This window comes from Podarcis melisellensis (genome assembly GCF_964234715.1).
Source record: "Podarcis melisellensis genome assembly, chromosome: 12".
NCBI classification, from domain to species: Eukaryota; Metazoa; Chordata; class Lepidosauria; order Squamata; family Lacertidae; genus Podarcis; species Podarcis melisellensis.
Genome location: NC_138544.1, coordinates 44328887 through 44344105, shown reverse-complemented (window position 1 = coordinate 44344105; position 15219 = coordinate 44328887). Strand labels below are relative to the sequence as shown.

The 15219-nt window shown below is 43.3% G+C and overlaps 1 long non-coding RNA gene across 1 annotated transcript in view; it reads left to right on the top strand.

Moving 5' to 3' along the window:
• Nucleotides 1-15219, top strand: part of LOC309353382 — a 260447-nt gene that overhangs the window by 20836 nt on the left and 224392 nt on the right. The window lies entirely within an intron of this gene.

Sequence of the window (15219 nt, the reverse complement as noted above, 5' to 3'; positions counted from 1 at the left end):
CTTGGGGTGAATTGACAAGTCTTTGAGGACGATCAGTGCCAGAGCAGGTGGGGAGGGGTCAGAGGAAAGAAACGGTAATGGGTTTACCAGGAATAAGACACTGAAAGCAAAACTGATATTAAAGGTAAAAGGTAAAGGTACCCCTGCCCGTACGGGCCAGTCTTGACAGACTCTGGGGTTGTGCGCCCATCTCACTTAAGAGGCCAGGGGCCAGCGCTGTCCAGAGACACTTCCGGGTCACGTGGCCAGCGTGACATCGCTGCTCTGGCGAGCCAGAGCCGCACACGGAAACGCCGTTTACCTTCCCGCTGGTAAGCGGTCCCTATTTATCTACTTGCACCCAGAGGTGCTTTCGAACTGCTAGGTTGGCAGGCGCTGGGACCGAGCAGCGGGAGCGCACCCCGCCGCAGGGATTCGAACCGCCGACCTTTCAATCGGCAAGTCCTAGGCGCTGAGGCTTTAACCCACAGCGCCACCTGCGTCCCAAACTGATATTAGACACTTGAAAAAACCTGCACAAACAGGTAGGTGTTAATCTGGTGCTGAAATGTCAGCAGAGTAGGCCTGGGCATACTTCCCAGGGAAAAGCGTTCCATAACTGGGTTGATACAGTGAAGAACAAGTGTTCTTGCTGTTGCTGCTGTTTACATCTGAAGTTAACTATATAAGTACTGAAACATGTAGTAATAGTGTAATTCTTTCATTTATTTTACACCCATCATGTCATGACATTAACAAGCAAATTCTGCTATTGTGCAAATGATACCAATGCTAGGTTGCTGTTGTTTTCTAAAGCATTTGAAAACTGCAATTCAGCAGAGGCTGTTCCAGCTTATGATAAATGTTGGCTGTAGCCCTTGTACTAAAGAGGTGGCCCACCCCTTCAGCTCATGATCAGTATAAATGAACATCTTATGGGTAACTTGCAGTGCTGGAAATACCAGCTCTAATGAGAACTGGTCACTGGTAATAATTGATGACTGATTTGCCCATTAACTTTACAATAAACATCAGCCTTACATTACTAACAAAAATGAATGCACTTTAGCCAAACCATTAAACATAGCTCACTGGCTCCCCCCCCCCTTGTTAAATATTCACAATTTCAATTACAATCATCTAAAACTGATATTTGTTTTAGATGAAAGGACTGCAGCCAATATGTAGCACTTTCTATTAGTTTATGAGTTCATTTCGAAAGATTGTATTGCACTGATCCATTACCGAAGTCTGGGATTTATAAACAGGGCTGTGCCTAGACTCCATAAAATGGTGTTTGGGGCTAATCATAATTGCTGGAAAACTTACCACCCATTAATTTTATTTGCAGTGATGCAATCAGTACTCAAGTCCCCAAAGCTGAAAAATTAGTTAGCTCTCATATTATTTTACACAGGCATTCATGTACTACACATTTGTTTTCTAAGCTGCTTTTCCCTAAGGGCACAAATGTACAGGCACTTCCAACAATGTCGGGTTGGAGTTGCAGAGCTAAACCAGAAATGCAAAAACCAGTGTCAGAAAGGGGAGACCTGAAATAACTCAGTGACAGCACCTTACACCCTCACCCTGCTGCCCCAGGGCTTAACTAACAGTGGCATCCAAAGTGATGCTACACCAGGTGCTCTAGGCTCCAAGCATTATGGGAAATTTCAATGGCCACTTGTTGCTGCCCCTGCTGGGGAAGGCCACAGCCAGGTGTCCATCAATGTAGGAGGAGGGCCCTTACAGATCATTTTGCTGAGGGTTCCCTCAGATTTAAGCCTAGTGTTTAATTCACCTTCTTATAATGTATTTCTATGCTATCCACCCAAACAGTCCACCCAGTCTGTCATGTAAGCCCCTAAGCAGTGTTGTAGCTATCAGGGGTGGCAGACTAGCCACTTTTTTTTATCCCAGGTAAAGCCTCCAGAGGGGCACCAGTGATGCTCCCAGCCTGCGGGGGGGGGGGGAGCAAACTGGGTCTTTGACCCAGGTGAAATAAAGCCTAGTTTTGTGCCGGCCCGAAGCAACTATGAATTGTCACAAAAGGTCTGTAGCCCTATTCACATGGTAATGAAAACTGAAGAGAGTAGGAATCAGGATTGTGTCTGCTCCTGCTGATGCTTTTCAAACTCTGTGTGTATACAAACACAGAGTTTCAGCACAGTTCTGCTATGTAGTGTTTTTTACTCTGTGTAGCCTAAGTTCTAAAGGGATGCGGGTGGCGCTGTGGTCTAAACCACTGAGTCTCTTGGGCTTGCTGAGCAGTAGGTCGGCGGTTCAAATCCCCAAGACAGGGTGAGCTCCCATTGCTTGGTCCCGGCTCCTGCCAACCTAGCAGTTCAAAAGCATGCCAAAAGTGCAAGTAGATAAATAGGTACCACTCCGGTGGGAAGGTAAACGGCGTTTCTGTGCGCTGCTCTGGTTTTGGTGTTCTGTTGCACCAGAAGCGGCTTAGTCCTGCTGGCCGCATGATCCTGAAAAACTGTCTGCGGACAAATGCCAGCTCCCTCGGCCTGTAAAGTGAGATGAGCACCGCAACCCCAGAGTCATCTGTGACTGGACTTAACTGTCAGGGGTCCTTTACCTTTACCTTTAGTGCTATATAAATGCTAGGTATGAATATTAAGGAAGTTCCACTTGTTACTGAAACAATTCCATCATACATCCAAATAACACACCAACAAGATAAACTAACTGTTCAAACAGTCCAGAGAAATATGCAATTAACCTCAAAATCCAACTAATTTATGGCAGGCCACAAAAGGTTGAATAAAACAAATTCAACTATTTGCAAGCCTTGAATTTCAGGGTACATTTAATAGGTTTTTTTCCTGCACGCGTAAGTCCATTTTTCCTCCTGTTTCCGGGAAAAAAAGAGAGAGAAAAGAATCTAATTTCAGAGGTTAAGGACCAAAGTCAGAATTACAAATCAAGACGATATTTCAAAAGTACGCTGGACTTTCCAGAAATCTTCATCTGTTCTCAGAATTGCATCTGTTTTGTAGGAAGACCGGGATAATTTTTCAAATCAACACAAAGGAGGTTAAGCGTTGTTAAGTCGGCAAACTTCAAGTGAAAAGTGCAATCAAAGCAAAACTCTTCTGATTGGAGAGGAGGGGTAGGGGGGGAAACACCCTCCTCTGATCCATCTGATAAATGACACATCCATTATACTGAGGAATGAACTACAGTTTAACTGGGCATGTTTCTGCTGGAATGAGAAAGATCGCCCCCATCAAACACAGCGCTTGCTTTCGAGGGGAAAGACAGTCAAGATGAATTGCTCCCGGCATCATGATTGACATCGAAACTGAAAGGTGTGCTATTAACAACAAAAATAAAACCCACAAGCCAATACATTTTCTACACTACAGGTTCTGGGAACATTTGCTTACAGTGAGACAATGTGGAGAATACAGCTCTGACGCATTGCAATTAACACTAAGGGAGATGGAATTCTACTTAAAATATTAAATAGGGGTGAGAGGGATAAATGAACTTATTCAATCATTCTTTTCTTATACATAAAAGTTGATAACAGCATGTGCCACTAGGCACCAGTAGCTGAACTTTCAAAAACTGCAGGTTATCAGATGAAAAGTCAATTGGTTGTGCTACTAGGATTCCTAACTGGCAATACTCTCTTAGGTGTGACCAGACATGCTGCAGGTTATCTGAGCTTATGGCCCCCTGAGGGAACTTAGGAAAAGTTTAGAGCATCTAGGGGAGTGGAGAATGTGGTATCAGAACCTTGGCCTTAGACAAGGGGGTTAACTTGATCTCCCTGTGCTGGGTTCCTCCTCCAATTTAAGCCCTCCCCGCTGCAAAAATGGCAAAGCAGGAAGGGTTAACTACCATGCAATTATCTTCTGGAGCTCCTGGTCACAGATCTTCCTTGTCACGTTGAGTTAAGTCCTAAGCATTAAGAAGCTGTTAGCTTCGGCCAGGACTAATGTAGCAAGAACTCCCTCCCAGCTGAGATCACTGGACATAGACCTCTCTATTCCAGCGGGCATTGAGATCTATTTTATATTACTACTTGTGCATTTTGTTCTTTTAAACACTATATTGTTTGACTGATGCATTGCTCATTCATTGTTCTGCAAAATTGCTTTAGGAGTATTTATGGTGAAAAGCGGCTAATAAATATTGGAAATAATTACATAACCACCTGGGGGAAGGAGCTGAAAGAAGGACGGTTGCGGGGGAATCATATTGCTCCACATTTTAGTCCAAAACATCCAGAGGGTACCACATTGGCTAAACGATGCCACAGAAAGAGTAGCCATGTTATATCTGTAAACAAGTATGCTTATTAGGGCTGGACGATATATCTATATATCACCCAAAACCAGTTTGAAGTACACATTGTGATATTGGTTTCATAACTTTTAACCTGGCAATATATTACAAATCATTATGTGTGTTAGGGCTGGGCAATATATCACCCAAAACTAGTCTGAAGTCCATATTGTGATACCAGTTTCATGATTTTTAAGCTGGCAATATATTAAATCACAGTGGGGAAAACTGTAAAGTCAGCCAATGCCTCCTCATAGATCCATCCTTAATTCAGACATTGTGATATATCAATACAGTGGTACCTCGGGTTACAGACACTTCAGGTTACAGATGCCGCTAACCCAGAAATAGTACCTTGGGTTAAGAACTTTGCTTCAGGATGAATACAGAAATCGCACGATGATGGTGCGGCGGCAGCGGGAGGCCCTATTAGCTAAAGTGGTACCTCAGGTTAAGAACAGTTTCAGGTTAAGAACGGACCTTCAGAACGACTTAAGTTCTTAACCTGAGGTACCACTGTATATCACAATGTTTAGCTGGTGATTTGCATGTTGAGGTCCCCAGGGCCACCCCAATAACTCACACATCACACCAATTTTTTTGTTTAAGGTTTTTGGCGTAATTTTGGCCACAACTTTATTAAAATACAAACATGTGAGTGTTTTTTTAGGCATTGGTTGCGGCTCTCTGCCCCCACCGTGGGGGACAGACTGACATTCCGCATGCCTGTGAAAGTCAGAAAAGGGGAATACACTTGGGGGTAGCGTTGGAGCAGGGAACCTGCCCTCAGCCCTCCCCAAATGCAACCAGGAGCTCATTGCTATGGCCCGAGCCCCCTTGACGGGGTGGACAAGCAATAGTTAGCCCCCGATTCCTTTAACGGAATCCCTTGCAGCAGCAGTATTAGAGGGGCAGGCAATCCATGCCCCTCAAGCAACCAAACCATAAACCAATGCCTAACCGCAACCTTACAAGTTGTGACGATTTGCTACGCAGTAGGCAAAAATCAAATGGCCCCAGCCAATCAGCCAGATGGACAAAATTCCTACCGGGCTCCTGCCCCAAGAGCAGATGACCCCATGACCGGCATAGCAAGGTCAAAGCGAACAACCCTAAATATGGAGGGGGGCAATCCGATGCATGGGCAAAAAGAGGAAGTCCTAGCCTTGTGCAAGGAGTTTTAGCATTTCTGGCTGTCAATCAACAAATGGCAACATTAACTTCTTCCCAACAACAAGGGAAGCCCAATCGCATCAATGGCCAACAATCAATTAGCCCGCCCCAACTTTGGAGTGTCCTGGCGGCCCCCACCGCAACACAAAGGAGAACACGCTATATCAGCCCCAGTACCTCACAGAGCTTCCACGCTCACTTTGGATTTCAAACAGCTGGGTTTTTTCTTTCTTTCCAAGTCTTGTAAAGCTGCCTGGTTTTTGCAAAGCATCTATTTATTTATTTTTCAGTCATAAAAGCATGTGGGATATGAACCTTCCCAAAAATATCCAGGAACTGGAATTGAGGCCACTTTGGCTCTTTCATTTACAGCAACCTCAAGGAAAGCAAACTTTTTTAGAAAATAAAATAAAATAAACTTTGCTTGATATTCTTGGTTAATGAGTTATTTGACCTGAAAAGCCTCAAATAAGCATTTCTTTAAAAGCTGTCCAGGCTTCCAAAAGATGAAATGATCTTTGCTTGTTTTTAAGATCTCCCTATTCCAAGAATCAATACTAGGTGCCCTGAGTAACTTGGGATTTGATTTTCTTTGAAATATAGATTAAGTGTATTGCTAACCTCTTCTACAATTTTCATGCTGTTTATTGAATCTTTAGCATGCAGTTCATTTGGGAGTCCCTGCTGTGCAGACAACTCTTTAAGGCTGAGGCTTACTTCTGAGTAGACATGCATAGGATTGTACTATTAAAGTCTATAGCTTGGAGTCACTGTCAGAGAAAGAAAATGTTGCACACAAATGCTAAAAGCCTCCCAGCTGGATTACAGGTACAGTCCTGGCATAGGGATGTAGTGATAGTGAATTTCTGCCTTTGCCAGAAACATTTAAAACATGGAAGGCTAACCCCAATTCTAGATACAGTACCTGATCCAGCTCCCCAAAACATTTTCCTGGGCCCTCCAAACACCTAGGGAATTCTGGCAGCAGCAGCAAAAAGGAGAATAAATAAACAAATATTGGTGGGTAGAAATCTTTACATTTCTCTGTCTAGCTTGGGAGGCACAAGTCTCTCCCTCCCTGGTCATCATTTCAATCATGTGATGAGCAGGGAGGGGTAGAAAAAAACCTTCCTCGGCTGATCTGTATGCATTTCTGTGTGTTGATGCTGTGAGAGTTTGCATCCTTAATGGGTGGTCACGCCCACTTTTGGCCACACCCCTTGCTGTCATGTGACCCCTGAAAGGGTGGCCAAGAGTTAATGCAGCCCTTGAGAGGAAAAAGCTTAGCCACCTCTGCAGAGTCGGCCCAGCCATTTGGCAGGTTGATACTGCTGCCTCAGGCAGTAAAACAGTGGGATGCCCTGCCTACCCCACCTTCTCCACCAGTAGTGATGTAGTGCCACCGCCATAAGCACTGACGCTGAGCAAGATAGTGAGATCTCACCCAGAACTGTTGCAATCTTGCCTGAAATTGGCATCGATGGCAAAACGACTTCTCCACTATTGGTGGATGTGGCAGGGCATGTGGTGGCAAGGCAAGTTGGCATTTACCATTTTCACTCAAGTGGCAAAATGGTATGTGCTGCCCCTTTGCCTCTGATTGAAAAGCACACAGCAGCTCTGCAGTGACTATTCTCCTCAACTCAAGGAATATTAGGTTACATGCACACCATACATTAGGAATTGTAGATCTGTGATAATGATAGCTCTCCAGTTACTCTCAGCAACCTTCACAAACTACAGTTCCCAGAATTCTTTGGGGGAAGCCATGAAGTGACATAAGAGTGCTTCAAATGTATGGTGCGGATGTGACCTTAGTTTTCTTCTCCAAGTGAGGCCAGCAGCATTCAGTGGCCTTTTGCTGCAATTAAAATCTGATTAAGAATCCAGGCTTTAATCTGCTGTACAAAGAATGAGCCAGTCACACTGATTAACCAATTCTCCTTTCACCCCTAATTTCTGGTCAGACAGAAACATTTTGGGACCTTGCTTGGATGATAGAAGGAGGGCTGATTTTTTTCATTTTATTATATGAATTGAGGAGCCATTGACTTTTCGGGGACATGGTTGTGCGGAGCTAAACATCTGTGTTTAATAATAATGCTGAAAGGGGTGGCAATCATCAACCTATATATGTTATTATTATTTTTTAATGGGGGGGACTGATTATTAGTAAAAAAAAATATAAGAATTCTATACATTTAGTGTTGTAATAATCATTTCTATGGCCAGGAAAATCTGTGCCAGAACTCTGCTGACATCCAAGAACACCTTTAAAATAATAATAATAATAATAATAATAATAATCCCGAAAGTATGCTTAATTATTTTATATTGAAAAGAAAACATTGGATGATCCAATATTATATTCATAGCATTTAGTCTTTCATGCCCATTTTTCAGCCTTGGCCCATTTATAGCCATATCATCCATGCCTAGTTATTCTACTGTTTCTTTTCTACAGAATAGGCACAAACTTAGAATTGAACCAGCTCATCTGGAGGGTCACAGGTTCCCCATATCTGAACCAATTCCCCATCTCTTGGAGCAGAGAATGGGTTGTATTGTAATGTCATCTCATTGCTTTTTGATATTTATATCTTTGGTTTTTTTATTTGTTCTGAACTGAATTGGTGTTTGGCTAAGCACTGAGTTGGAAGATTGTATATAGGCTTGTTGTATCGTTTTTATAACATTTTTACACTGAAAAGGAGAAAAGACAGAAGTCCCATTGCATTAGCAAAGTTTCTCTCGTGCAAGCAGGTGGACAACGCTTTGATCTCACTCATTTGTTTGTTTTGTTGCATCAAATGCGCTCTTTTCAAAGCAAACATTGAAAGTGAAGCATCATCTGTGCATCCCTAATTGTACTAAAATGGGATGTGATAGTCCTCTAGGATTAATTCATCCCAAATGGAATGGTGATACCATCTTGTGTGCTCAGTATATAAATTCAACACTTCTCACTGCTGTTGCCCCAACTGTTGGACCTTCCAGAGATTTAATAAGCTGTCGGTACATCAGAAGCTCAAGCTAAAAGCAGAGGCAGGGCTGTGATTACTGACATTCTAGACATTTTTCTCATCTTTGGGAGCCCTATTTACGCTGCTATGGCCCATTAAGCAGAAGTGGCGAAAACAAACATTAGCTACTTACATAATGTTAATCACAGAAAAGGAAGGAGCACAACACAATGCTCTGAAAATATGTTCAACTTTCTGCTCGTACATGCTTGCCAGGACATTCTTGGGTGCCACACCGCAGGTTCATCATGTGGCCTGCTTTAAAGGTGTTTTTGGATGTGCAAAATATTCTGACAAGTCCTAACTGAAAACAAAATAAAATTTGAAGTAGGGTTGCTTCAGAAAAATTCAGGGTTTGTCCACGAAGAAGTGGAATCTCTCTGAAGCATCCTAAACTGAATCAGGCAGCCTCTAAAGTGCTTTGAAGCAAAGGTGGTCTGCTTTCTGAAGTGCTGAATTAGGATCTTCCTACTTTTAATTCATTATAGCATTAATCTCAGTTGAAACTGGTAAAGGAACATATGGAATAGTGTTTTGTTTGTTTGTTTAACTATATCTAAACACAAACTTTGTAGAAAGATGGTCAGCAATGTGTTACAGCTTAATGATTTACAACACCCAAAGAAAAAGAAATTATAGATATAGATAGATAGATAGATGATATAGATAGATAAATGATAGATAGATGATAGATAGATGATAGATAGATAGATAGATGATAGATAGATAGATAGATAGATAGATAGATAGATATATGAAGCACTACCATGAAACCACACTCTTCAAACAAGACACACAGTATCTATATTTACAGTGGTACCTCTGTTACAAACTTAATTTGTTCCGGAGGTCTGTTCTTAACCTGAAACTGTTCTTAACCTGAGACACAACTTTAGCTAATGGGGCTTCCCACTGCTGCCACACCAGCACCTCACAATTTCTGTTCTCATCCTGAGGTAAAGTTCTTAACCCGAGGTACTACTTCCAGGTTAGCGGAGTCTGTAACCCGAAGTGTTTGTAACCCGAGGTGTTTGTAACCCAAGGTACCACTGTACAAGCAAGTTCCACTGTGTGATTGGCTATCACATGACAAGACAGAGTTTCAAACAAAGCTGTGCTCTCCCAAGCCCACAATCGCAACATGTTGTCCACACTCCTGTCTAAGTGACATGGCTGAAAAAGTTATTTGCCTGAAGCCCTGGAGATGTTCTTCAAGTCAGAGCAAACAATACTGAGGTAGCTGAGTATGAGGTAGCTTCATACGCACAGACAAGAAGACCAAATACAAGTGATCTGTTATGAAATTTCATTCTGTTGCTTTTCTGTTTGCATGCAAAGCAGATTGGGACAAAACAGCAGGGAGGATCAACAATGAAAGTTCAAGGATGCTTCCTCAGTCCACATATTTGAGGGTAGTTTCGAGTGAACTTTGAAAGGTGGTGCTCCAGTTACATACTTGGAGCTGCACCATATTCAGGCTTCCTTATTTACTTTAACAGACAAAGCCATTCTGAATGTGCATCCCTTCGCATCTGAAAGTCCTTGACCTCTGTGAGCACATCAGAGCTCTTGGAGCTGCTGGAAAGGAACAATAGTCTCTAGGATGCACCACCATGAAACAACACTCTTCAAACAAGACAAAGAATTGCTGGTATTCTAGCATACTGCCATTCATTTCCTTTCTTTCTAACCTGCTAATGGCTTCCTAGATGGGGCTACCATTGAAGATGACCTGGAATTCTGAGCTTGTGAAGAATAACATAGCCATTATTGGTTTGCTTCTTCATTTTATGCTGTTCTACAGGCTATGCACCACCTTGGATGTTTTCAGGCAGAAAGGGGCTTAAATGATATGCGAATCAACTAAAAACAATAGTAACCATTTGGAGGCTATTACGGATTCTGAATAACTTCCCCCCTCCTTACTAGCTCTGGCATTTTACACAGAGTAGAACTTTTTCCAGCTTTTGATCGAAACAAGAGGAGGAGTTCACATGGTTAGATCCTAACATATACTCTCAGAATAACAAGGCGAGTCTCAGGGAAAATGATAAAAATGTCAAAGGAGGAGTGGCCCAAAAGCACATCAACAGAAGTTCTCAAACATTTGATGAAAGGCTACACAATGCAGTGGGTGGTGGTGGTTTCCAATGCCATGGCCCTTCGCTCTTTCAAATCTTAGAAGTTTGAGAGGATCAAATGCTAGGGTAGGTCTAAATGTTCCCAGACAAACTTCTTCATTGCATTCATAGGTGGGGTGGAGAGGAAGAAGGGGAAATCATGCTGGGTGGAGACGTTCAGATGTTTTGCTGGGGTACTTTCAGGGTGGGAGACTTCTATATATTTAGCAAGGAGAGACAGCCAGCCAGAGGCTCTTTAAAAAACCTTTCTCTTCTTTCTCTCTTGTTTTAAACTATTTTTTTCTACCATTACTGCCACTCTTCTGCAACGGCACTCCATCCATCTGGGGCCATCTCTTTCCACAATTTATCTGAAGAAGAGAGAGAGGGGAGGAGGGAGGGCAATATGGGAAATCAAATATGGCAAAAGTGGGAGGGGGATAAACAGTCAAAGGAGAAAGGACTGTGAATGGTAAGGAAGGAGGAAGAACTTTAATTCAGTTTGCACTTCAGGGTGAACCTATATAATTGAAACTTTGCTAAACAGCATGAGAACTGAAACACAGCATTCCTTCAAAATTCACACTTCTTTGACTTTTGCAATGCAGCTATCCAGGCAAGTAATGCATGCAAAAATGAATACAGGGGGATAAAGTGTGTGTAAAAATGCATATATTTGTGAAAATAGCATACAAAAATGCAGTGCAATGGGAGAATTTCTTTGCAGAATTGTGTCTATTAGGTAAATTGCTTACACAAATGTGTATATTAGGAGAAATGGGCACCAAAATGCTGGGGGTAGGGGTGGGAATCATGATTCAGGAATTTTGGCTAACATCAAAATGCCATCTTCCCTTTATGTGAATTTGCCCCATCCACTTGATGTATTGGGGCCAATTAGGCCTTCCTCAACCATGATCATGTGTCTTGCCAATCCCCAATAGACTCATCTTTGATTTCTCAGTGGTATTTTCTCTGTTACATTGTCCCTGTACCTTCACACATCTCTTTGATTGGACACACCAACTCCAGGGGGCCAAAGGGTTCCCCTGCCCCCTCAAAATGTTAAGGGGGTACAGGATGCTCCTAACAGTCAGCCTTTCTGACCTCCACCTCCTCCATGAGCCCGGAGCACCAGCGTCAGATGGTCCAGTACCCTCTGATGTTCCCAGAGCACTAGCACTGGACAGGAAGGTGTGCTGGGCTCTTCAGCAGGGCTGCAACAGGGCACAACATTGCTGTTGAGCCTGGCACACCAGTGCAGTGTGCGTATAATGCCATGCGTGACAGCCCCACCCACCCATGTTGAGCACAACTCAGTGCCTCTGTCTGTTAGCTTTTATTGTTCATCTGTCCATAGGTTTCAACCACCTCTTGCGCCCACTGGATTCCTCAGCTGCCCTTTTCTCTACCACTGGAATCATATGTTTGTTGCTTGATTTTTCATGCAGTTCTATCTCTATTCCTCCTGTAGGTGCTGCTTGATTCCAACTCCCATCATCCCCAGCCACCAGGGATGCTGCAGTCCAACAAGACTAGGAGGACCGCAAGTACCCAGCCCTCCCTTAGTTTCTCCTATGCCTATATAAGCCTAACCTTAGAAACAGCCAATGTATGGCCTATTTCACCACTTAATAGAATTCTAGGAAGCCTCCTTATACAAAGTCAGACTATTTGTCCATATCTGCCAGGCTTCAGGGAATCTGATCCCTCCCACAGTGGCAGCCAAGAAGCAGATAACAAGAAGAGTTCTTACCAAGTCTTTTATTCAATATTCACAGAGAGAGACATAGAAATGCCATCTCTCTTAGATAATGGTGTTGCTCCGAGTAAAGTCCCACCCCTCCATCTCTCCTATTATACATCATCCCTGCGTCGGCTGATCTGTACTTTTTGCCTCTGAGCTTTCTGTTCTGCTACTCTCAATGCCCGTCTGGTACTGGGAGAGGGGGGTCAGGAATGCTTTCCAAAGACACTGAGCCTGTCAGCTGTATCTCCCCTGGTACTTCTTCTTCCTGCTGCTCCTCTCCCAATATTTCTCCCCTCTGCAGCCTCTGAACTATGACCTTCTGCAGACCACTGTTGCGTGGCAAGTCCCCTCCCCCAAGAGAAATAAAGACACAGGACACATTGTGTAAGGTTAATGGGCATAAAAAGGCCACAACTTTATTGATTACAGAATTGGAAGGTATTGGTCTTAGGCATTGGCTCCTAACAACTACCCGGCATGGAAACTGGGAAGGGTTGTCCACAAGCCGTGGGAGTCCTGTTGAAGTACGCCAACTAGGATCCCACGGGTGTCACCGCTTGGGGGCATGTTGGGGGCCCTGACCTCCCTAGGCTTCAGACAAGGCAACGCCCCCCGGAGTCCTCTACCAGACTACCCTTTCCATTGGGGAAGGTGATGGCGCTTCCTTCCCCCCATTCATTTGCATAACAATTGACCCCTGCCAATGCCTAACCGCCAATACCGTGGAAGTTGTGACGATTGCTATGAGGTAGGCGAAAAAACCAAAAGGCTCGAAGTGCGCCAAATTGGAAAAATTCCTACTAGGCCCCTTGCGGTGACCAACCGAAGTCCATAGCAAGGTCATGGCTACCTAAGCTAAGGGTGGGCGGGATGGGGAAACCGTTCGGCCGAGGAAGGCGAAAGAGGGCGGTCCCCGGACGTGCCTGGCATTAAATGGGCTAGGCCACGCCTCCCCAGCCCGCCAATTGGCGGGTGGGTCAGAAGGCACGCCCGGGGATTCCCTCTTCACGCGGGGGCATGGTCCCAGGTCGGAAATGGCTTTGTGAATCTATACTGTCTTCCTCTTCTCAGGAAGGTTCAGGAGGACAGGGTGTAGTCCCTACCATTCCTCCTCAGCCCAGTCCCTGACAATCTGATAATCTATTCTGACTGCAGCCATTCTCCAGAGTCTCGGGTAAATATTTATTCAGGTGACAGTATGTTTTTCCCCAAAGGGAAGTTTAGTTCAGTCAATTCAAGGTATATCAGAGAAGCAGTTAATGAGCCACCCTCATGACCGTAATGATCAAAATACTGAGAGCCTGATCAAGAATACAATGGAATTATAAAAAGCTATTTCTTGCTTCTCATATGCTTAAGAATCTCTCTCTAAGTCATTGATATGTTCCTAGCAGCCCTCATCCTGCTTAATGTGGAAAGGATGGTGTACACCGGAGTTTTAAACAAAATTGTTTGCTTTCCAGAAGCCTATAAAAAGCATGTTTGTGCAAAGCACCCCACTGACTGCAATGGCATATCCTTGCCTGATGTTTGGCCATTTATAATGTGGGAAAAGGCACATTTTTTCTAGATTACGCTAAACTACTCCAAAAGTGGATTTAGCTTTCCTAATCTAAGATAATACTATTAAACCTTCACTCCCTATCAATCAAATGACGGGATAAGCCTTGTTCTACAGTGATTGTAGGTTGGCAATATGCCATAAATCCTCCACTTAACGTTTATCTAAGCTCCCTAAGAAAAAAAGGGGGGTGGAAATGTTCAAACTCTGCATCGCACGCCATACAAAAAGTAGTTGGAACACTGTATTGAAAATAAGCAAACAAAAATGCCTGGCTAATTCCTAAGAAGATTTAGTAGCACATGCTACTAAATAAGCTATAAAATTGTGCCTGTTGGATCCAAGAAAGCCTATCTTGAATACCCAGCTATTTGTACACAAACCCACAAAAACCCACCTCCGAATAATCTGTGATTTTTTAAAAAAGAACTTGCTATAACTTCAAACTACAAAGACTTTTAAAAAAAATATCAAAATTAACAATAGGACTAGCAGTCCAAAATGTGTTGGGGTTTTTTTAGAGCTTACAAGTAAGGAGTTGTCACCAATGCGAATCCTGTTCAGAGTAGACCCATTGATGTTAATGTACATGGCTTACTTAGGACTATTAACTGAATGGGTCTACCCTAAATAGGACTTAGAAATAACCCAGGGTGACCATACATCCTAAAATACATAAGACTGGCCCTCTATTTAAGTAGTTGGAAGAGTCCAATGGAAAGAAATGAGAAAACAATAGAAGCTTAAATTTGCAGGTTCATCCATTTCCAGTTCAAGAGGGTGCTGGGCTTTGGGGTGCTCCCTGGTCTGGATCTCATTCTCCTTGTGCAGGGTATTGCTGAAAAGGCATGTATTGTGTCATGAAAACATTTGTGAAATAAGTTCTGTCCCTCCCCTTTTTTTGGCTCAGAACTCTTGGAGAAGCGTGATCAATGTTGTCGTCTAAGCCCGTCTCTTCCTTCTCTTCACAATGGCACAGTCGTTGCCTTAAATGGCATTTCCCACTGATTTACAACTATAAAATTGAGAGGAGGCTGAGACTCAGGGCGCATGGCTGCTTCCCACAACTTCTGTATGCACATGAGACATCATCCCAGACCAACTAATGACTGTTGGGGGAGAATAATCAGTACATTAAAAATTCTCTAATGAGGCTTTGATATGGTGCAGCGCAACAGCTCCACGGGATACGAGATGGTCTACTGGGTCATTGATTTGTTAACTACAGTTTCTTTTTGTATGCCAGAACATTAATCAGCTTTAATGGCTCCAATGGAAGCATATTAATTAATTGCAGCTCCATTA